A 25,776-nucleotide genomic window follows, 5' to 3' on the forward strand; every position below is an offset into this window, starting at 1 on the left:
AATTTCAATATTTGTGATGAAAATGTTTGAAAATTCATAATATCAAATTTTAGGTATACTATGTTACTAATTATGATATAAAACTTAACTGACAAAAGTTGGAACCAAAATTTATTCGGTAAATGGAATAAAATATTATCACCATCATCATCGAAAATGGTAGTTTGTTCAAAATAGTTATTAAATTGTTATAGATATTATTGACAACACTTTTGAACTTCTAATCAAAATTTATATTATGAAAATAATTAAATGATTAGTAAAATTAGTAATATGAATAAAATTATCAATTATATCAAATTAATTGATTTAAAACTGAAAAATATTTTAATTTTAAAACTGAAAATTTATTGTTTATATACATTTCTTTGAAGTGCATATCTAATCCTCAACTTGTATAATCATATTTATGACGTTCTCCATAAATAAACATATATATAACGTAAAGTAGTGTTTGAAAAGGCATCTAGTAATTGAATTTGGGTGTAATTATCGTAATTACAATAAAATGACATATTTGGGTAACCGCTTTAATCAACCTTAAAATCAAGTTAAAATGATTTTAATCATTTTTAATCAAGTAAGAACCATTTTAACTAGTCAAACTATTTTTAAAATAAGTTAGAAAAGCTCCAGGCAAAAACTATTGATACCTTTTGGCCAAGTATCAATAGTTTTCAAAATATCGATACCCTTTTGAAAAATGATAGCAAATTGACCTTCTGTTTTTCACAAATTTAGCTAAGTATTGATCTGGTATAGATACCTTTCATATGGTATCAATAAATTTTTTTTGATATCGATATTTAAGCTCCAGCGGTTACTGAATTTTGCATTTAATGCAAAAATTATTGATACCATTTTATCTAGTATCGATACGCACTGTTGTAGGTGAATTAAATGCACTGGTTTTCACATCCCCAATGGCTCTATTAATTTCTCCAACAACCACAATGGTTGGAAATTAATTAAGGGTATAAATACCAGCTTGCAAATATCCTACAAAAACAAGAGAGAATATTCAAGCTTAAAGATCAATCAAACAACCTTTGTGCCAAAATTTTCTATACTTTTCTTTCATTCACTTGTGAGTTTCATTATTATTTCACCAGCTAAAATTTTCTTCTTTGTAATTGAGCTTAATTTGCAAACACATTGATCTTGTAAGGATATTTTCTTTTTTTCTTTTTTGTTTCTTTGTACCTCTTTGAGGGGGTTCGTGTCTTATGGTTTGGGGTAGAAACCTTAAGAGAGTTTGTAAGGTTAAACCTTTCCTGAAAGGTTATCAAATTAGTGAATTTAGGAAAATCCTTTGTTGTGGAAAGCTAAGGTAGTGGAGTAGAAAATTGGGGTCTAACCACTATAAATCGAAGTGTTTATTGTCTCTATACTTTTCTTAGCAACCACAAATTTTTAAGAGGCCAATTCATGCCCCTCTTGGTGATTTCAAGTTGAATTATCGAGCTAACAATTTGTATCAAATTTAGTCTATGTTAGATGGTTTAACAACCAAAGAGTAGATTCTTGAGGAAGCTCAATAATCATCAACTCAATTCCTACAATGACGTTTACTTCCGACTCAAATTTTCTTGGTGAGTCTCAATATAAGTCCAAGCCTCCTTATTTCAATGGTTCCAATTATTCATATTGGAAGACAAGGATGATGCTATTCATCTAAGCAAATGATCTTGTGGTTTGGGACATTATCATGGATGACCTTTAAAAGCAAGAAGGAGAGCTCTTAGTTCCAAAGTGTAAGAAAGAATGGAATAAAGAAGATAGAAGGAGTATTCAACGCCAAGGCCATGCACACTCTCATTTGTGCACCTAGTTCGGATAAGTATTGTAAAGTATCGTTATGTTCGAATGCCAATGAGATATGGGATAAACTTGAGGTAACTCATGAGGGAACTAGCCAAATGAATAAGTTAAAGGTGGGAATCCTTACTCTCAATTATGAGATCTTTAAGATGAAGCCCGAGGAGGACATCAAAACAATGTTCGATAGATTCAACATCATCATTAGCAGACTAAAATCCTACGAGAAGACCTATCTCAATAAAAAAGTTTTGAGAAATATGCTTTGAAGCTTGCCGAAATCATGAGTAGCCAAAGTGACCATTATTGAAGAGGCAAAGAATTTAGAAATGTTGACTTTGGATGAGCTCATTGGTTCTTTTCCTACATATGAGATGGGGATCAATTAAGGGGTAGCAGAAGATAAGAATGAGAGGAAGAAGGTTGGTGTTGCTCTTAAATCCACTACCATTAAAGATAGTGAATCAAGTGAAGAGGTGGATGAGGACAAATAAATGACCATGTTTGTTAGGAGATTCAAGAAGTTTATGAGGTCCAATAGAAAGAGAAAATTCTAAAACAATGAAGGAATCAAACTTGAATCTACCAAGGAGAAGGACCCTATCATATGCTATGAATGCAATAAGTTGGGACACAGCAAGTTTGATTGTCCTTACTAGAAGGAAAAGGGGTCAAGAAAACAAATGTTGAAGACTCCTGTTGCTACTTGAACTGATGAGAATTCATCTGGTAATGAAGAAAAAGAAGTAGCCAACCTTTTCCTTATGACCATTGATGATCCTAAGGTAACTTCTAACTCACCTATTTCAAATTCTTATTCTTTTGATCAGTTGCAAGATGTCTATGATGAATTAGGCATGGAGTTTGAATTAATGATTTCAAAATATAGTAAAACTATTTCAAAACTAAAAGATGAAAGTAATTCACTCTCTAAAGTCAAGCATGAACTTGAAAGTAATATAAATGATTTTGAGAAAAAGAATAGTGACTTGTATAATTTACTTTCTAAATTTCATGAGGATCACAAAAAGCAACTTAAGTTGCTTAAGAGTGAAAAAGCTCACTCTAACAAAGTTTTACCAAAAAGATTTCTAAGAGGAGAAAGCTCAAACCAAAACTTTGATAAAACTAGTTTTAATTTCTATAAACATAGAGGTCCCCCAAGTTTTTAGAAAGGAAAAATTATTAAAAGTGTGTGAGTCCCTAAATGACTCATAAGTACTCAATATAAGGACATCCTTTCAAAATGGATACCTAAAAGGACTAGAATTATAGGAACTAATGCTTATGGACCCAAAAGAATTTTGGTACCAAAAATCAAAGTTTGATACAATCGTAAACCAACCAAAAATTTGACTAAGGTAAGTACACCTATCAGTTAATAATATAGCTATGGTGAGCAAAGATATTATTCCCAAGAAGACTAAAAGTATCAGTAATTACCGTATTTTTATTATTTAATAGATAAATTCAAGTGATTGATTAAAACTAAAATTAACTAAATTAATTAACTACTTAACGCGACAAAGGAAAAATCAAGAAAATAATTGAATAATAACCAAAAGTGAAACAATATCTAGGAAAGAATTCACCTAGACTTCAATTGTCGCTATTAATCTAAATTATGCAGTTTTTCACTAAGTATCTTAATAAATAGAAATCCCTAAATTATGCTAATATCTCTTTTCAAAGTAAGAGGAACTGGCTCTAGGTTGATTAATTGAAATTCTTTTATATTTGAAACCCATATTATAGCATTAACTCGATCTATGGATTCCAATATTAGATTTGACTCTAATCCAATAGATTTATGTCATCTTATTTCTAGGATTGAATGCAACTCCACTCAATTACGTAAGATCTACTCATAAACAGGGTATATTCCTCCTCTAATTTAAGCACATCACATGGCTCAATAGTCTAGAAATATTAAACCAAGAATTAAACATACATAATTGAGAATAAGATCTAAGTATTTATTGTGAAAAATAAAAATCAAAAGACAAAATTCATCATAGTGTTCCTCTCCCTAGGTATTTAGAAAATTAGTCCATTCTTGTAAATAAAAACATCCAAAATGTAGTATAACCACAAAAAGCAAAGAAACTTATAATAATATCCAAAGAAATCAAAAGGGAATCTGGTTCAAAATTGGCTTCAATGGTGTTTTCCAAGTTGTTTTCTTAAGTATTCTATGACGGGTCACTCCTGTCTTATTATTTTTGTCATATATAGGTCCTAGAATGCCCAAAAATACCTTAAAAATTGCTTTTGTTTGCTGTTTAGAATGCAATTCGTGAAATCGACACGACCTACCACATGGTCGTGTGGCAACACTGTGGCTCACATGACCGTGTGTCTAGGTCGTGTGGCCCTTGTGCCTTTCTCTGATTTTTTAGTTTTCACTTTTTTTGCCATTTTTTCTCTCAAATGCTCTTCTAAGTATAAAAACATGAATTTAAAGGATTAGGAGCATAAAATTTACCATTAACATCGAATAATCATCCAAAAGCACATTAAGAATAAGATTAAAATATGTTACTTTTAGCACCTATCAAAGTTTAATTCTATGTTTGTAGGAAGAGGAGTATTGATTCAAGGTGGGCAATTCAAGCAAAATATCATGGTACCTTGATAGTGGATGCTCAAAGCATATGATTGGTCTAACACCCTAGTTCTAGCCAGTTTAAAGTTTTGGCGCATAGTAGTAAAAAGATTATCTAGCATAGTGCAATTCGCCCAAATGATTATTTATCGTATACGTGTGGGTGTATAGTAACTACTACGAAAGAAAGTAAGAATTTGATTTCCTGATCTTCTACCATATATTAAGGAGAAGTCTGTGCTAAGTGGTTAACATTATTTTGGCGTGAGAAATGATATGCAAATTATGCAAGTATACACGTCGAAACAAGTAATAAAGTGATAAGTGAGATCATCTCTATAGGGATTGGTTAGGTATAAAATGATTGAGTGATTATAATGAAGTATGATTAATATTATGATGAAAATAATGATAAGAATGTAACATTAGTTTTAAGGAATAATGATGTGTTGTAATATGAATAACTAATAAATAATGGAAAATTGCCATGACAAAACAAGAAGAAGAATGTAATGGCAAATTCGAGAATAATCACGTGAATAATATGTAAGTGAACAAGTAAACAACTAAAAATGCTATGGAGAAGATACTAATGCAAAGGATACAAGATCTACAATAATGATTTAGAAGGTCAAGATTATTAAGAATCTACCCTTACTGACATTAATGCCTTGACAGAACCATACTCAATCTACTGCTCAAAAGAGTTCTAAGATTGTCTGTTTCTTTCGAGAATAAGACCTCAAGTTACCTTGCCATAAGAAATATATGTCTATAGGCCATTAGTTTGGTACCCTGCACTATTTTGTTTTCTTTCCATATGAATGCTGCTCTGTGTCTAGAGGCTGCTACAAGTCTTCAGTCGAAGACTCGCTCATATCATTCAATTTCAATCTTATTAACCTAACATTGTCAAAATTAGATTAATTTAATGAACATGTTGTACATCCATATATGTCTAGAGTTTGCAAACATGTAATTTCATAAAGAACCATTGAATGAAATAGTGTATTAAATCATATCTAAGCTTCAGTCATTAAAGAAAATAAGAGTTTCATCAAGTAATCCCAACCCTATGAGATTTAGCTCATGGATTGGCAGTTAAAATTCAAATCCAAAGTATCATTCAACATCATTTTAACAAATCAATTTATAAAGAGCAATCACCATCATTTTAACAAGTCAATTTATAAAGAGCAATCAAGAAATAATGGAAGAACTTCGGGAGGATAACTTTCACTTATCTAGCCTACACTATAGCGATACAATGTCCTTGGTGGCTGAGAGCGGCTACCTTCATCTTCTTCTTCTCGACTTTGCTCAGCTACTACCCTTTATTTTTTCCTAAGGATCTCCCTTTTTTGTTGTTTGCCCTCTTTAGGGTTTCATCCTTTGGATTTTTATAACCTTTATCCCTAGGGTAAATCCAACAGCCCATGATTTTCTTCCCTCTTCTTTAGGCAGATTTTTTTGGTACAAGTATAGTTGGGCTGAAACTGGTATGCGTAGAGTATTGACTCAGTCTTCTTGTTTGAATTGCCACGGCATCCGTGTTAACAAACTTTCCACACATTTTTCCCGACAAACCTTCACTTCTTGTTCTTTATCCTGCACCTGCCAATCCACCACCACACACAACCCTTCCACAAGCAATTAAGAATAACTAACATTTAAGTATAGTCCAAGCTGCTAATGTAATGTTAAAACAAAAAAAATACTAATGAAATGTCCTAAAATGAAACTAAATGTACCTAAGTACATACAATTAGCTAGATCTAAAAACATGAAATATTTTTCAAGAGTTATCGAGTATGTAATAGCCTGCCTGACAAAGTCCTGGTATTTAGTTACTGTTTAATGAGATAACAACCTGTGAAGAGAGGATTTCAAAAGGAGTGCTCGCAAAAGGTGTAGTACCCCTGTTATTACAGTAATGACTGCCTTCAGATGTACGAACGTCCAGAGTGTGAATACTGCAATAAAATATAGAACGACAAGGCGGTGTCCGCAAGTATACGGGTCGAGTTGTAATATAGGTTTACAACAAAGTAAGTGAATGCTCCGAGGACCGTACGCAAGGTAGGTTAGTGCTAGATCAATTCTTACCTAAAAAAGAAAAGATCTAATTATTACTTTTAATAAATTATAGTACGAGAACATAAAAGAAAGTTTTTTAAAGTTATTAGAGTAATAAAAAAACTAACATAAAATAAATCAAATTCAAGAGATACAAGAGTAGAGTAAATCAAATCTTGATTATGGGTGATTAGCTCACTTCGATAATCCCCATCAACTGTTACTGTTAAAGTTTGTAACCCAAATTCTAAGAGATTGCTTGCAAGTCAAGTTAAACAAAATATATCTTCTTTCTAGAAGAATTAGTATTTATGCATATAATATATTTAGCATTTATTAACGTAATATATTTGACTTTGATTAGAATTTGGTTTTTCAACCTATAAATAGCTGTAGTCGAAAATCCTTTTGTAATCAATCGAATTCAACATAGTGAATTTTCTTCTCCTCTGCCCTTGGTTTTTTTCCGAAAGGGTTTCCACATAAAAATCTATGTTCTTTATTTTTATTTCTCTTTTCTTTGCGATATATTATCATTACCAACATTCTATTTTTACAAATTGGTATTCGAGCTTCTGGGTTTTTCATCTCGATCATGGTAATGAAATCTTTGAAGTATGAAATTCTGCTATTGGATTGTAACACTAGATTTGCGTTGTGGCAGATTAAGATGTAAGTAGTTCTTGTGCAGATGGATCTGGAGGATGCCCTGCTAAGGATAGATAAGATGCCTTCGACATTAATGGGTGAAGAGAAGAAGCGTAAGGATCAAAAGGCGTTAACACAATGACATCTATTTTTTTCTAACAAAATTTTACAGGATGCGATGAAGGAGAAGACCGCCGTTGTATTATGGAATAGGTTCGAACAAATATGCATGTCGAAAACTCTAAGCAACAAGTTGCATATGAAGCAGCGTCTTTATACTCATCATTTGGAGGAAGGTGCATATGTGCACGAACACTTAACAGTGTTTAAAGAAATTCTCTCAAACTTGGAGGCCATAAAGGTTCAGTATGATAAGGAAGATCTAAGGTTGATTCTACTTTGTTCATTGCCCTAGTCTTATCCAACCTGTAGAGACACGATTTTATATAGCCGCGAGTCTCTGACAACTGATGAGGCTTATGATTCTTTGACCTCGTATGATAAGATGAAACATCTTGTGGTTAAACCCAAATCTAAGGGCAAGGGTTTTATTGTTCGTGGGAGGTAAGATCAGAATGCTGATGATGATCGTGGAAGAACATAGGAACGGAATCCTTGCGGTAAATCTAAGGGTATATCGAAGTCTTCAAACAGAGGTAAAACTTATAAATTCTATAAGAAGAAAGGGCACATTAAATCTGAATGCTATAAGCTATAGAACAAGATCGAAAAGGAGGCTGCGAATCAAAAGGGAAAACAACCAAAAAATTCCAGTGAATCTGATGTTGTAGAAGACTACAACTATGGTGAACTTCTAGTCGCTTCTATCAACAATTCTAAAGTGAGCAAGGAGTCGATCCTTGATTCGGGCTGCACCTTCCACATGAGTCTTAATCGAGATTGGTTTACAACTTATGAAATAGTGTCTAAAGGTGTTGTTTTGATGGGAAATAATGCTTCATGTAAAATTACAGGTGTTGGAACGATTAAAGTTAAGATATTTGACGAAGTTGTCAGAACACTTAGAGACGTGCGACATGTTCCAGAATTGAAGAGAAATTTAATTTTGTCTAGTACTCTTGATTCAAAAAGGTACAGATACACAGCTGAAAGTAAGGTTTTGAAGATTTCCAAAGGTTCCCTGGTTGTGATGAAAGGGCAGAGAAAGACTGCCAAGTTATATATTTTGCAAGGTTCTACTGTTACTGGTGATGTAGCTGTCACTTCCACTTCCTTGTCAGATGATGATATTACTAAACTTTGGCATATACGCCTAGGGCATATGAGTGAGAATGGCATGGCGGAATTGAGCAAAAGAGAACTTCTTGATGGGCAAGGAATTTGTAAACTAAAGTTCTATGAGCACTGCATTTTTGGGAAGCAAAAGATAGTTCGATTCACTAGAGGAATCCATAACACGAAGGGAATGTTGGAGTATATTCATTCTGATCTGTGGGGGCCATCCAAAGTGCCTTCGAGAGGTGGAGCTAATTATATGCTAACTCTTATTGATGATTTTTCGAGAAAAGTTTGGGCGTTCTTCCTGAAGTAGAAAAACAATGTGTCTTCTGCATTTAAGTATTGGAAAACTATGATTTAAAAACATAAAGGAAAACAAATAAAATACCTCCACACAGACAATGGCTTAGATTTCTGTCCTGATGAGTTTAATAAATTGTGCATGTCAGAAGGGATCGTGAGATACTTGACAGTTCGTCATACTCCACAGCAAAACAACATTGTAGAACGAATAAACAGAACGATCGTGAAGAATGTTCGATGTATGTTGTCAAATTCCAACTTACCAAAGTCGTTTTGGGCCGAAGCAGCGTCTATTACATGTTTTTTAATCAACTGATCTCCATCCGTTTCCATTGAGAAAAAGACTCCACAAGAGGTATGGTTTGGTAATCCTACTGACTATTCTGATTTAAAGATCTTTGGGTGTCCTGCGTATGCTCATGTTGATAATGGAAAATTGGAACCGAGATCCATTAAATGTGTTTTTCTTGGTTATAAAGCTGATGTTAAAGGGGATAAGTTATGGTGTCCTGAAAATAGAAAATTTGTGATTAGCAGAGATGTTTTTTTTTATGAAATTGCTATGCTGCCTAACTTATCTCTTAAAGACTCTTCCAATAAAAAAAATCAAAAGTAGGTGGAGCATCAAATTAATCCAGAATCTACAATAGAGTCGACTCATCAAGCCAGTACAAAAATTCAGAATAGAGTTGTTTGTTTACCACAATACTCTATCACCAAAAACAAAACTAGAAGAGAAATTAAACCTCCAAAGAACTATGCCATGGCTGATCTAGTTGCTTATGCTTTAAATGTGGCTGAACATATAGATGTAAACCAAGATTCATCTAATCATTTTGAGGCGGTTAGCTGTGAAGACTTAGAAAAGTGGATGTTTTTTTATGCAAGAGGAGATGGAATCACTCCACAAAAACAGAACATGGGATCTTGTAAAACTTTCTAAAGGTAAAAAGGTTGTCCGTTGTAAATGAGTATTTAAAAAGAAAGAAGGGACTCTAGGAATTGAAGAACCTAGATACAAAACAAGACTTGTTGCAAAGGGTTACAGTAAAATTCTAGTAGTGGACTTCACAGATGTGTTCTCCTCAGTTTTGAAGCATAGTTCGATTCAAGCTTTGCTTGGTATTGTGGCCATGCATGATTTGGAGCTTGAGCAGTTAGATGGAAAAATTCTATTTTTGCATGGAGAACTTTAGGAGGATATTTACATGCAACAACCGGAGGGTTTTACAATCTCAGAAAAAGATGACTATGTTTTCTTGCTGCAAAATTCCCTTTACGGTTTGAAACAATCACCAAGAAAGTGGTGCAAGAGGTTTGATTCCTTTATGACTTCTCATGATTTCAAAAGAAATAGTTTTGACAATTGTGTTTACTTTAAGAAAAGCAGTGATGGTTCTTTTGTGTATCTACTCTCTTATGTTGATGACATGTTGATAGCAGCAAAAGATAAAAGAAGAGATAATAAAGGTCAAAGCCTAACTAAGTGAAGAATTTGAGATGAAAGATTTGGGACCAGTAAAGAAGATACTTGGTATAGAGATTCTCAGAGATAGAAAAATAAGTAAATTGTACCTAAGTCAGAAGGGGTACATTGAGAAAGTTCTTTGCAGGTTCAATATGCAGAGTGTTAAGCCTGTTAGTACTCCTTTATCAGCCCATTTCAGACTTTCATCAGCTTTGACTCCACAATGAGATGATGAGATTGAGTACATGTCACATGTTTCATACTCTAGTGCAGTGGGATCTCTCATGTATACTATGGTTTGTTCACGTCCAGATTTATCATATGCAGTCAGTGCAGTTAGTAGATACATGGTGAATCACGGTAAAAACATTGGAAAGTAGTTTAGTGGATTTTAAGATACTTACAAGGTACTACTGATGTTTTCTTACAGTTTGGAAGAATTAGGGATGGAGTCATTGGGTATGTTGATGTTGATTTTACTGGAGACCTTGATAGAAGAAGATCTCTCATAGGTTATGACTTTACAATCGTAGGTTGTGCAATTAGTTGGAAAGTCACTTTGCAAACTACAGTCGCTTTGTTTACCACTGAAGCTAAGTACATGGCGATTACTGAGGCTTGTAAAGAAGCTATTTGGTTGAAGGGACTATTTAGTAAACTCAATGAAGACCTTCAAATCAGTACAGTATTTTGTGACAGTCAGTGTGCCATCTTTCTCACAAAAGGTCAAATGTTTCATGAAAGAAAAAACACATTGATGTTCAGTATCATTTTGTTCGTGATATTATTGCTCGTGGTGATATTGTTCTAAGCAAAATTAGTACTCATGAAAATCCTGAAGTCGAAACTTTAATTAGAATTAAGTTTTTTCAACCTATAAATAGACGTAGTCGAAACTCCTCTTGTAATCTTTCGAATTTGACATAGTGAATTTTCTTCTCCTCTGACAGTGGTTTTTTCCCAAAAGGGTTTCCACGTAAAAATCTGTGTGTTCTTTATTTTTATTTCTCTTTTCTTTGCGATATATTGTCATTACTGACGTTTTATTTTTACAGTTGCTTTGGGTTCCTCGTCAATCTACTAGCCGCTACCCTAATAGGATCTTTTGATCCTCCACTAACATAACGAGTCAACAATTACTACTTATCTTTCGAACTCAAAGTCCAAACTAGCTTGGGGTAAACATTTTCACTAATAGGGAATACCAATTTTGGATTAATTCCCACCTGGATGAATTCCTAGGGTTGTTAGGCCCATGATTTGTTTTTTGTTGATCCATTGAGTAACACTACAAAACAATTAATAGATCATACCTTCACTCGATAATCCCCCACAGAAGGATTAGTTCCTCATGGCTTCAAGAAAGAACATGGAGTAGATGGAAAAATTCGTCATGGTGAATGAACTGAAGTAAAGAGTTTTAAAAAAAGCAGGAGTGATATTAATAATAAGTACGAACCCAAAAAAGTTGATCTCCTTAACAAATCAGTTGTCTTCAAAGAAAACAAAGAACAAATAAACTAAACATTAAAGAAACCCTAAGAAAGCAAGAAAACTAAACTAAATCAAAATAGTGAGTCTAAGCTAATTGAATGGTGTCTATAACATGTGCCAAAGGAGCTCATTTATAGCTTTCAAGTGCCTGTCATCCTTAACCCTAGGTCATATGATGTTCTCGTGCTTTATGTTTGATTGTGCGGACCAAAATGCCTTTATTTCGTGTTTAATTTTAATCCAAAAGTCGATATTGTGATACACCAGAATCTGTGTCATGACAGAGGTGGCAGTATACTTCTGCTTGAGAAGTCTTCAGGGGATGTCATGACATCCTCAGTGTGTCGCGACATCGAAGGTAGTTTCGTACTTTTTCTATTCTACTCTCTATGTTGCGAAATCGGGCCTCCCGTGTTCCGACATAGCTCCAGTATCGATCTAAAATGTCTTCTAATGGTATCCTGCACACTCACAAGGTACGTTAGCTCTCCTATAGGCCTCATTCGGCCCTTATGGTCAATAAAAGACTCAATTTACACATTTTATTGAATGTAAGTAAAGCTAACGAAACTTAAATAAAATATAACAAAAATGCTTGTATTCAAGATGCTTAAGTGTGAATACTCATTTAATCTACTACACCAATTTATAATAGATCAAACTCCCCCACACTTAAGTCATTTCTTATCCTCAAGCAACATAGGCAAACATAAGAAATAAATGTGACAAGCCTTGAGCAAATATCATACAAGTATTGACTTCGGAGCATATGACTTAAGCATTTCATGTTTACTAACAACTTTAACATGATAAGTCTTTAACTTACCATTTTTTATCACAAACTTGTAATTTAGTATGTTGCAGAATATAAAAGTATTAAGGGTCTCACCTGTATGATGTCCATTCATACATAAGGATGCTTAGGTCACATAGTCGTTTATGCGTATGTTTAGTATGATGTCCATTCATGCATAAGGATGTTTAGGTCACATAGGACTTTCCGGCTTGTATCGTTATGAGTCTTAGGACAGGTATGAAATTAAAAAACAATAAGTATCAAAAGGGCTATAAACATGAAAATAGTTTGGCACATCGTATTGATCCCTATTCTTCCCCCCTTAGTGACCCTTACCCTTACCGCCTTATTTCTCCTTCTCTCACCTTCCTTGTCTACGAGTTTTTCTACACTAATGAACGAGTTTTTCTTTCTTTTGTGACTTTGTGACTTTTCTCTTTTTCAATACATCTCACTTATGATTGTTTTTTTACTATTTTAAGAATTTTTTCTACTCGTGCCAATTTCCTTTTTCGATTTTTATTTTTGTTCCACACATTAGGCTAACTTATAGTTCTTATATCATATCAATCTTTCCTATTTTACTCTATTTTTACAAACTCCACCATGATGTATCTACTTAACCCTCAATACGTATGGCCAGACGTCTATAGTCGTGCAATGCAGGACCAAAGAAAAAGGGTAAATACAAATTAAAATTTAAAGCTTGGTGGTTTGTACTAAGGTTCGTCAAGAAGTGTCAACAGGCTCAAAGATTAGCACTAAAGGTGAAATATAAATCGGACAGTTTTTTGGCTGAGGATGTGTTCCAAACAATACCTTAGGTAATCCATAAATAGCTCAACATCCATAAACTTAATCAACCAAACAATTACAAATTCAACTATTTATCATTCATACTATCATGCTCGTTTCCTTGTATTTTCTATATCACTTGGTACAACTAATTGCTTAATACCTATTTACAGTGTAACATATAGAAATTTAGTTGTCTAATGCTCAAAAATTTAAAATCACCTACCATTATTCCAAATTTATTTGTAAATTTTTAAGCAACCTATGTACATGCTCCTAACCAATCACTTGTATATCTACAAGCTCAATCACACAAAAGAAAAAAAATCAACTTTCAAGCAACCTATGTACATGCTCCTAACCAATCACTTGTATATTTACAAGCTCAAGCACACAAAAGAAAAAAAATCAATGAAAAAAATTTCCTATGTTAGCCCACACACTTTAGTTGACACATTGTCCTCAATGTGTAGCCTATGAAAAGATAAGGAAAGAAGTTACTCGACTAATCATGATTGGTTCAACTCTTATTGGTGGGTGCTTCTTCCTTTGCTAGTATAAAGTTTAAATTGTTTGTCTCTTTTGGGTTCCCACATAGAAAACTTAAACAAAATGTAATAAAGCTGAAACCTATTATTAGTCTTACTCTTAAAAAGTTAAAATCATCTAGAAATTAATACAATTCTTTCTAAAAACAAAATAAAAATGCTTAATCCTTCTCCTCCTCATCCCATTGTAGTGGTCGCCTCATTTCTATTAGAGCTTTGCCTTTTCCTTTTACATATGTTTGGCGAGAGCTCCTACTTGTTGAAGGCACATGTCGAGTTGGACTTCGTATAAGAGGCCCTTTTAGTGTAACAAATTGCATCAAGTTTTTCATCTATGTCTCCGCGTACTCCATTCGATTGATCTTTTTGTTTGAGTGATGTTGGTACATCCATTTTCTTCTTCCTTCTTTGATATCATACAATTATTTGCTTCCATTGAAGCTCAACATACTGGGTATGTAATGTATCTCCGATGATACTTCTCGTAGATTTCATAAAATGCTCGTTTTCGTTCATTGGCACTTATGTTTGGCGGCATAGAGCCGTTATGAGGTGGGGGAAGAAAAGTCTTACTCTTTGGCTTTGTAGACACTGCTTCATTTCTCAAAAGATGCAATGACCTACATAGACTTGTCTACACTATAGAATATTATATAAAAAATTGCTCGAAATAAATTAATATTAGAAACATTCAATGTGGGTACAACTCATGCGAACTTTAGTGTCTGGCCTATAGTTCTAGCTATCCCTGCCTTGTGTTAACAATTTTATAACATTTTCCATGTTAATGTTTCATAAAATTTTTTAAGTCCGTATTATTAATAAAATACTTCTCATAAAATGGAATGTTATAAAATTCACATATATGATTAGGGGAGATTGGAAAGTCTTCCCTCTTGTACTTCAACATTAGTTATTACTACATTATAGCCCCGTTTAGTCATTTGGTCCTTAAAGGATGCATAAAATTCTTTAACCACAAGTCCGTTTGCATTATTCGTGGGAGTAATGCAAAATGGCTCCCATTGATGATAACAGACCAAAGTCCAGATTTCTTTGTAGTGGATCATTGAGGGTTCAAATCTTTATTCCCGAATTAGTTGTCTCCCTTGTGAGTCAAGAAAATATTTTTCAATATTGGAATTATGGAATCATATGGGGTCGAAAACATGTAGGGTTGAAAACATGTGGGGTTTCTGGAACATGAGTTCTCTTGTTCTTTCTAGGAGGCATAGTATAAACAATGTTTCTAATAATATGAATAGTAATCAATAATACACTAGAAAAGTTTGGGAATACTTGACCCTCAACTTTTAGACTTTTTTGCACTACCTCTTGATGATAACTCCTTCTAATGTAGCTTCTTGAATTGGGAATGAAGGATTAAGGCTTAAGTTTTGAGGAGAGAAGAGTTTTGGAGGTTAAGGATTTTATAGAGGTTTTAGAGGATTCTAAGTGTTAGAATGAAGTTGGATTAAGGTAGAAAGGTGTTTTCATTTTTAATAGGGTGCTTTTTTAGTGTTAATAGTTAAGTAAATTAAGGATTATTCTGCCGGGTTGCACAACCGGGTTGGGTTAACCATACAGAAAATTACAGTGGTGTCACGACAGAAGGGTTCCGTATCGTGACATCCTTAGCATATTACCCTTTTCGCGATAGTGGAGCTCGATGTCGCAACGTACCCTACAGTTTTGAAATTCTAAAAAACTATTTTCTACATCGCGACACAGGCTAGTGATGACGTGACCTGGGTCGATGTATGAACTTTCTTCATTGCTGCTCTTGATGTTGCAACATAGAATTGTCTTTGTCACGACATTAGGCTTTTTCCCAAATATCTACCTTCAAAATGCTTTCTAGATCTTGGTAGACTTGTCTTTAACCTACATTAACAATTAGGTTAGCGGAATATACCATTAGTATAGTTAGTAATAATCAAATGATTGGAAAATGTTAGGTCTGGCTGCCGAACTCGTCCGTCAGCTCAATCAATCTGCACCAATGAGCTCCATTTAATTTGTTTCTGTCTATATTTGTCCAACACCCATCATGCCATTCTATTTTTCTATGGTTGTTTCTTTTTCTAAATTTACCTTTTTGGCCTACTTTAACGATTGACGACTCTGTCCACAAGTCATAACTATTAATGATTTAGAAAGCCACGTAATTATACAACCACTTTAGCATGCACTTAGCGTTCTTACTTTACAAAAAGGTTGAAAAATATGGTTCAAACTTGTCGCTTATTATGTCTTTGCTCATCTCATCGCTTTAGAATAGTTTTTCAGGTGTACTTGAGATGATGATTGGCACCGGTGTTGACGAAAGGATTAGCAAAGGTGTTTTCACTAAGTCTTTTAGATTCTAAATTTGCAGACTTTTTAATTCGTTCATTTGTGGTCTCTCCATGTGTTTACAGGTAACTTCCTTGCATGGCTCTTGTAATGCCCGAACATTACGTGATACTTGAAAGTCAAGACCTATGCTCATTAGTTGCCCCGTTCGACCCAGTCTTGCTATACGATCATGGATTTTGTCTATATATACTCCTCCAATTTTGTTTAGCATTTAAAAAAATTTTATGCCATCAAATCTCTAAGGTACCTAGTTTAGGACTACTTTTATACAAAGGGTATTCAATTTATGTTCACCAGTTTGGTCTAGTAGTATCTTTATATTTTGCTCTGAAAATTCCCGAATCGACTGACACTCTTCTACTAGATCGGCCTTAATTACCATGGTCTCAATTGGTTGGTCTACGTTGTGCTGCTATTGTATTAGGACCTTACGAGTGGAACCTAAAATTTCTGAGATAATGAGTTACATGCTGATCTAATTTTGTGGTTCGCTGACCATTTCCTCTACTAGCTCTATATCTTTTTCTTTATTAGTTGCATTTAATTTGTCTAAATGTTCTTCTGTCTACTGAGATAGATAGTAGTGTGGGATTTCTCCTTTTTCAAAAGCATCAACAGCGACATTCTCTTCTTTATTCAATTCTAGACTTAACACTTCTTGGTACATTTCTGATGGCATATCATCATGGTCATTATCATATTGGGAGAGAACCAGGGTTTCTCCTCGGAGTTGAATTAATTCAAGCACTAGTAATCATTGATTCTCTTGGATCTTCCAATCTTCGTAGACTCATTGTTCGTAAATATCTTCGTCATAGTTGAAGTCTTCAATAGACCACATATAATAAAAGTCATCCATGACTTTGTCCTGCCTGATTATTTGGTTAATGATGTCTAAGATTCCAAAAAACAAATGTTAGAAGTGTTGATTGAAAAAAAATGGAAGTAGTAACTATAACCTACAAATTTCCTAATTATTCTTTTAAAATGCAAAAATTAAAATCGCTCTATTGTTGCCTCCATAACAACAAGGCCAATAACTTGATCGCCTCTAGATGTACTACTGTCCAAAGTGTGAATACTACAATAAAATATATAACGACAAGGCAGTGTCCCTAAGTATACGAGTCGAGTTGTAATATAGTTTTACAAAAAAGTAAGTGAATGCTCTGATTATCGTATCCAAGGGAGGTGAGTATAGAGTAAATCAAATCTCGATTATGGGTGATTAGCTCACTTCGATAATCCCTATCAACTATTGCTTCGGGTTCATCGTCAATCATCTAATCGCTACCCTAGTAGGAAATTCTGATTTTCCATCAAAAAAATGAGTCAGCAAGAACTATTTATCTTCTAACCTCACAGTCTAGACTAGCATAGGGTGAAGGTGTTCAAAAATGGGCAATACCAATTTTGAGTTAATTCCCACCTTGATGACTTCCCGGGGTTGTGAGGCCTAGGGTTTGTTTCCCGTTATTCCTTTCCCAAATAGTTTATCCGTTTAGTAACCTTATAAAATAATTAATAGATTATACCTTTACTCGCTAATCCCTCACAAAGGGATTAGTTCCTCATGGCTTTCATAAACAACATGGAGTAGGTGGAAGAATCATAGTGAATGAATTAAAGTAGAGAGTTTAAGAAAATCCTGATTGATATTAATAATAAGCGTGAATCCATAGATGTTGATCTCTTTCACAAATCAAATCTCTTGAAAGAAAGCGAAGAACAAATAAGCTAAACCCTAAAAAAAACCTAAGAAAGTAATAAAACAAAACTAAAACTAAATAGAGAATCTAACCTAATTGAATGGTGTCTATAACATGTGCCGAAGGAGCCTATTTATAGCCTTCAATTGGTCGTCATCCTTAACCCTAGGCAGGCTAAAGTTTCCTTGATTTAAGTTTGATCGTATGGAACAAAACACTCCTGCTTCATGTTTAACTTCTGTCCAAGGGTTGATATCGTAACACACTAGGACCTGTGCCGCGATAGAGGTGTTAGTATACTCCACCTTGAGACGTCTTCAAGGGTATGTCGTGACACCCTCAGTCTGTGTCACAACATCGAAGGTAGTTTTGTACTTTCTGCATTCTACTTTTTATGTTGCGACATCGGGTCTCTCGTGTTGCAACATAGCATCTAGTATCGATCTAAAATGCCTTCTAATGGTCTCTTACACACTCACAAGGTATGTTGGCTTTCCCTTAGGCCTCATTCAGCCCTTAAGGTCAATAAAAGGCTCAATTTGCATATTTTATTTAATGTAACTAAAGCTAACAAAACATAACGAAAATATAATGAAAATTCTTGTATTCAAGCTCCTTAAGTGTGAAAACTAGTTTAATCTACTACAACGAATTACAACAGATCAAGTACCAATGCTAGTTTCATTGTGAGTATAGTAATTAGGACCCCTCTATTTAGGGTAACCAGGTTTTGTCCATATTGGAATCTTATTTATATTTGTATTTACAATTGTAGACCATTGATGAAGATATTTTGAAAGGGTGTGACACGTTTCAAGTTTCTATGGGAATATGGATCATATATGTAAATGAATATTAGTTAAATTGACTAGAGAGAGGGAGATGTTTTATCTTCTTCTTTCCTTTAAAAATGTTGTTGTGGCTTTCTTTGGAAGCCATCTACGGTTTGCTGCCATTGGGTTGTAACTAAAGATCGTACTTAAAGTATAAGATTACTTCGTATTCTGGTGAGTATTTTAGTTATGTAGGTGGAATTCTGAATAGTAAGTTATTAAATTTGGTTGAACGTTAAGATTAAAGAAAAAAGGGCTTTGTATGGGGTTGTCCATGTTTGAAAAATGGTTAAAGGTATGTGAATGGGTTTGACGATGTTTTTGTGTTCCTTGAGAAGTGATTTCTTGTTAGATGGTTGGATTTGGAGTTTTAAACGATAATAGGTGAGGATCAAGTGAGTTTCTACACTAACCCTTCTATATATTTTTTGTTCATACTGAAATATATCTATATAAAATTAATTAAACTATGAATCTAAAATCATGGATAGTATGGAAATCATACTTATACAAATAATGGGATGAAGGTATGTGTGTAGGATATGAATTCTGGCAATTTCATATTTGTGAAAGAATGGGGATTGAGTTAATATTAAGTTAAAGAATAAGTAGCCAGGGCAAATATGAGCTCTCTCATGAGGACTCCTATAAAACTGTTAGATAATTCATTTATAATTTAAGTTCCAGAAGAAATGAATGAGTGCATGAATGATCGTTGAGGATAGCATGAACATAAAGTGAGTTATGTGCATGAATGACCGTAGGCATCCATCAAACTAATTTTGGCAAGCATATAAAATCATGGTATGCAAATTATGTCAATTATATTATAAGAGGGGTCTTTCCCGCACAGACATCTTGGCAACAAAAAAAGAGGATAGCCCATCAATAAAAATTATGTTTGGAAGGAACCATATATGTTTCGACAATGTGTGGATCAATTAGTTCGGAGGTGTATAGTGGAAGAAGAGAAAGACATGATCTGTCGTAATTCAGTGTAGCAGATTAAACTAGTTTCCGCACTTAAGGAGCTTGAATACAAGCATTTCCATTACATTTTAGTTAAGGTTATTTAGTTTTAATTATATCTAATAAAATGTGTGAATTGAGTCTTTTATTGACCTTAAGGGCCGAATGAGACCTAAGGGAGAGCTAACGTACTTCGTGAATGTGCATGAGACCATTAAAAGGAATTTTAAGCCGATGCTGGACGTTATGTTGCAACACGAGAGGTTTGATGTCGCAACATAGAAAGCAAAATGGAGAAAATATGAAACTGCATTCGATGTCGCGACATTGACTAAGGGCATTGGAAACACGAAAATATACACACTTTTTCATGCCCTTTTTAACTCAAATTAATGCAGTTTCGATAAAATTCTTGTCGAAAAATATATAATAATTATAAAACAATTAAATTGCATCTAAATTATTAACATGTTGAATTTTAATTAATATTATAATAAATTTATCATTTTTGACAGATTTGCACAAAGGGCAAAAATTGGCTCGGCAGACACTGCTAGAAGCACAAAACCGAGAAGCGATTTTTGAATCATCGAGGCGAACTAATTTTTTAGCTGAAGACGATCCAAATTATGAATATTAATTCATAATATAATTAATTTTAATTTTAATCCAATTTATTTTGGGTTAAATAATTATTATTAATTAATTATGAAAAGAGGCGCAGTTGAGCTGAACCGAGAAAACCAATCCAATCAAGCATTGGGCATCCCAAAACTGTCCCACATGCTCACCCAATCAGCTTGTTTGGCTGATTATTTGGCTGGCAAAGTATCCCTTAAAGACTCCTTGAATTTGCATTCAAACGCCTTCACTATTCATGCCTTTCTAGATTTTCCCTTACTTAAAATAGCAAGTTTAAAACCTTCAAACTTGTCACATGTGTGGCCAGACATGGGGGGACTCTATGGCTGCAGATTTTTGCTATTTTTAGCAGCCTACTCAACCTATAAAAACCCCCCTTGGCTGCTCATTTGAAACTCATCTCAAAACCATTCATTCTTCACTTCTCTCTCACTTTTTTCTCTTCATTGTTCTTCATTTTTTCCCCATTCCCTTGTCGATTTCACCTCTTGAAAAAGAGTCCTTCAACCACCATTTGGAGCAGCATTCAAGTGTTTGTGGAAGCCTCAGTTCAATAAGAACAAGCGGAGAAGGAGAAACGAAGCAAACTAGTCAAGCCTCGGAGAAACACTGGATTTGATTCTTTTTCCTTATCCTTTTAATTTTATTGTTATTGTTATGAACATGTGTATGGATATTTTTTATGTTGATATGTTTAATTTAATTAACATGGATTAAATTTAATTCGTGTTAGGTTGATTGCATTCGTCTACTTGAATTATTAAAATTGTGTTTGGGTTGTTATAGGCCTTGCTAAGATGTTCGATTAAGTAAAACCATGACTAAATTATTCTTACATTACAATTGTAAGGTAACTAATGAATTAATTATTTAAATGGATTGAAATTTTAATTAATTGACACGATATTTAATCAGTGCATGTTTAATCAACTAAGGTAGCTGAGGGTTAAATTAGCAACGGTATCTAACGATACATTAGTCTTGCATAACTTGCAAGATTATTGTAATTAAAATGTTTTAAGGTAGAAATGCATTGTTACCTCACTTAATCTTTTATGTGCTTATGAAAATTGAATTAATTGTTTGAATTGGCATACAGATATGTACAACAGATTATTTTGATTTCATAAGTATGTATGTGCATTAACACATTTGCTTATTAAAATTTGTATAATCGGTTGAATTGACATAGAGATATAGTTAAGAGATAAATGAATTTTGGTAGGTGAGTCTGTTCATAAGTTAGCAAATTACCGAGTTGCCGTGAATTTATTCGTAACAATATGAATATTAGTTTAATAATTTTAAGTTAAGAAATGTAATTAATCTAACACAATTATGTCATCTTGATTAAAATCATATTTCAAAATCGTGCATTGGAACTTTTATTTTATTTTTAGGCATAATTGTAAAAAAAAAACCCTCAACGTTTGGAAGCTTTTGGTTTTGTGCCCTTAACATTTTTTCTTTTTGATTGACACCCTCAACGTTACAATTTTTAAAAAAATCAACCCAGTTTTAATGGTCAACGTGAGTTGACCGTTAATCAAACTGTAGGTCAACATAATAGCCCATGTGCCATGCCACATAAGCACACGATGTCATAGATGACGTCATCTATGTAACAAAATTTTTTCTCTCATTTTCTCTCTTGCCAAACACCACTTTTTTTCTTCAAAACATATGGTTGGTTCATTTCATCTACAAGAATTTCCATTACCATGATTATAATCATGCTTTTGTGTAATTTTTGTAAACCCACACCACACTTTCAGCTTAAAATTATTGGTTTTTTCCCTCCATTGTCGGCTGCCATTTTTTCTCTCTCATTTTCTCTCTTGCCAAACACCATTTTTCTTCTTCAAAACACATGGTTGGCTCATTTCATCTACAAGAATTTCCATCACCATGATTATAATCATGCTTTTGTGCAATTTTTGTAAACCCATACCACACTTGCAACTTAAAATCATTTTTCCCCATTGTCAGCTACCATTTTTTCTCTTATTTTCTCTCTTGTCAAACACCATTTTTCTTCTTCTAAACACAACATCTGGTTACTTCTTTAATTTTGGGTTCAAGCAAAGCTAAACCCTATTCAACATTCACGTGTAAGCTTTTTTTGTTCTCTAAAATCTATTTAGTTTCTATTAATGGGTTTTCAAAAACCAATTATTTAGTGATCAAATTTTGTTTGTTTTGTTGGTTTATTTTGAGTTCTGATTAGTTTTTTAAATTAGGTTTTTGAAAATGAGGAAACCAACAAAAGAATTAGAGATGAACACAGAGTCAATCGGTCAAAACTTGATAAAAAAATCAATGGTTGGAATCAACAATTAAAGGGGAAGAGAGAAAGAGGGAAGAAGAAAGAAAATGGAAACAAAATGAAAAATAAAGTTAAATAGATGACGTCATATATGACGTCGTGCACTTATGTGGCGTGCCACATGGGCTACTATGTTGACCTACAGTTTGATTAACAGTCAACTCATGTTGACCATTAGAAGAGAGCTGATTTCTGAAAAAATCGTAATGTTGAGGGTGTAAATCAAAAAATAAAAAGGTCAAGGGCACAAAACCAAAAGCCCTCAAACGTTGCGGTTTTTTTTTACAATTATGCCTTACTTTTATTTATTTTACTTAGTTTAAATCCTAGTTTTTAATGACCTCCTCAAATCAAAATATTTTTCTTCAACAAAGTGTTTTTAAAATTACATTCATAAAAAATTCTTTTCACAGTCCCTATGGGTACGATAACTCGACATTTACTTGTCACTTTATTACTTGTTGTGGTTGTGTACACTTGCACATTTTCGTCATTCCAGGTGTCATGACATAGCCCTGAAGACATCCTAAGGAGGAGCCTACTGACTTTTATGTCGCGACATAGGCCCTGTTTTGTCACGACACCGACTTTGGGATGGAAAATAAATACGAAATAGAGGCGTTTTGGTCTGCACAATCGAACTTAAAGCCCAGGAACATCAACTAACCTAGAGTTAATGACGACTACCACTTAAAGGCTATAAATAGTTTCCTTTGGAACATGATATGGACACCATTCCATTAACCTAGATTCTCTCTTTAGATTTAGTTTCATTTTCTTTCTTTCATAGGTTTTTCAGAGTTTAGTTTATTTGTTCGTGGCTTTCTTTCAAGAGATCTAATTTGTAAAGACAACCAACTTCTAAGGATTCGTGTTATTATTTATATAAATCAGGCTTTTCTTAAAATCTACACTTCAATTCATTCACCATGTTTTATTCTTCCATCTATTCCATGTTGTTTATGAAATTCATGAGGAACTAATCCTTTTATGGGGATTAGCGAGTAGAGGCATGATCTATTAACTATTTTGTAGGGTTACTCAATGGATCAGTTGCTTAGGAAATGAAGAGCGTGAAAGAAAAACTAGGCATGAAAACCTGGGGAAGTCATCAAGGTGGGAATTAACGCAAAATTGGTATTACCCATCCATGAACATCTTCACCCCAAGCTAGTCTAGATTGTAAGGTTAGAAGATAAGTAGTCCTTCCTAACTCATTGTTAATGGAAGATCGAAAGATTCTGCTAGGGTAGCAACTAGTTGGTTGACAAGGAACCCAAAACGATAGTTGATTGGGATTGTCGAAGCAAGCTAATCACCACCTATCATCAGATTTGATTCCTTCTACTTTTTCTATCTATTGAAATTTAGTTTTCTTTTATGTTATTTTGTTATTATTATTAGTACTATAAAAATCCCAAAATATCATACTTATATTTTCATACTATAACTTGATTAAAGTATTAATTAGATTTTTTAGTGTTTAGCTTAAAATTGATCTAGCCTTCCCCTCTTTTGGGTACGATCGTCGGAGTACTCACCCACTCCGTTGTAAAACTATATTACAAATAGACCTATATGCTTGCGGATACCACCTCGTAATTCTATATTTTAATGCAATATTCACATTTTGGACATTAGTACGTCTAGAGGCAATCAAGTTGTTGGCGCCGTTGCCAGGGAGGCAACGTTACTAGGTTAATTTTAAGTTTTTCACTTTAATAGAATAATTGGGAAATTTGAATCATATATATACAATTTTATTTTATTTATTGTTACTTATCTCTTCTTCCTTGGTTTAGTGTATGACTCGTAGTAGGGGCACACCTATTGTAGCAACCTCTAATCCAGAGAGAATAATCCAAATAAATCATCGACAACAACAACAACAACAACAACAACAACAACAGCGACAGATGCAAGATCCACCACCACCAGCTACAGGTAATGTACCTCGTGAAAATCCATTATTTGGTGATGTTGACGATAACGCCCTAGGAAACCCACCAGCACATAGCTTCCTGCAAACATTCATATGGCTTGGAACGAAAGAACTTTAAGGGGTTATGCCTTACCAAGTCTGGACATGGTTCAAGAAAGTATAACAAGGCTGAATATTACATCTAATAATTTTGAGATAAAACTGAATATGATTCAAATGATCCAAAAAAATTTTCAATTTAGGGGCATTATGACAGAGCACCCTAATGGACATTTAAAATGGTTTCTTCAACTTTGCGATACTTTTAAATATAACAAGGTCACTGATGATGCTATTCGTCTTTGGTTGTTCCCCTTTTCCTTGATCTATAATGCTTTTTCTTGGTTAGACTCGCAGACACTAGGATCTATCACAACATGGGATGAATTCGTTGGAAAATTCTGAAAAAAGTTCTTCCCGATTAGCAAAGCAGTTTAGTTGAGAAAAGAGATTAATATCTTTAGATAGATGGAGGTAGAAAGTTTCTGTGGGGCGTTGGAACGTTTCAAAATGTTGATTCAAAAATTCCCACACCGTGGATTCCCTGAGTGGATGCGACTGTAAGTATTTTATAATGGGTTGGATGCAAATGTACGATTTGGATTAGATAAAGCAGGAAGAGTAGCCCTTATGAACAAAACGTACGAGGATGCATACGAAATCATTGAAAACATGGCACTAAACTCCTTTCAGTGGCCAATTGAATGATTCATATATGGTCAGAAACCCGCTACGGTAAAAGCAATCTAAGAGGATGATAAGTATCAATAGTTAGTGGATAGACTCAATTGTATCGAATCTGCTTCTACACCATCTATGCATGGGGGAGACAAGCCGCTTTCCCACTATATCAATAATCTGAATGAGGATATAAATTATGTCAGGAATAGGGGTGGAAACCCTTATTTGAATACATATAATCCCAGCTAGAGACATCACCCAAATCTGAGGTGGGGGAAATAATGAGAAGGTACTAATTTAAATCAAGTTAAAAACAATAATTAACAACCTTCTTATTTTCAGAAAACCCAAGATAGATTCAACCCAAATGACCATAATGTATGTAGTCAACCCAAATGATCAATACTTAGTGGATAGACTCAACCGTATCGAATCTGCTTCTACACCATCTATGCATGGGTTAACAAACTCATTTTCCACTATATCA

At 33.9% G+C, this 25,776-nt stretch overlaps 1 non-coding gene across 1 annotated transcript; it reads right to left on the reverse strand.

Annotated features, from left to right (window-relative positions):
- Positions 1-25,044: 25,044 nt before the first annotated feature.
- Positions 25,045-25,150, reverse strand: LOC128036353 (small nucleolar RNA R71). The gene has a single exon (XR_008193150.1). It is a non-coding gene; the product is annotated as a small nucleolar RNA R71 (small nucleolar RNA).
- Positions 25,151-25,776: the final 626 nt, after the last annotated feature.

Source organism: Gossypium raimondii, chromosome 13 (genome assembly GCF_025698545.1).
Source record: "Gossypium raimondii isolate GPD5lz chromosome 13, ASM2569854v1, whole genome shotgun sequence".
NCBI lineage: Eukaryota > Viridiplantae > Streptophyta > Magnoliopsida > Malvales > Malvaceae > Gossypium > Gossypium raimondii.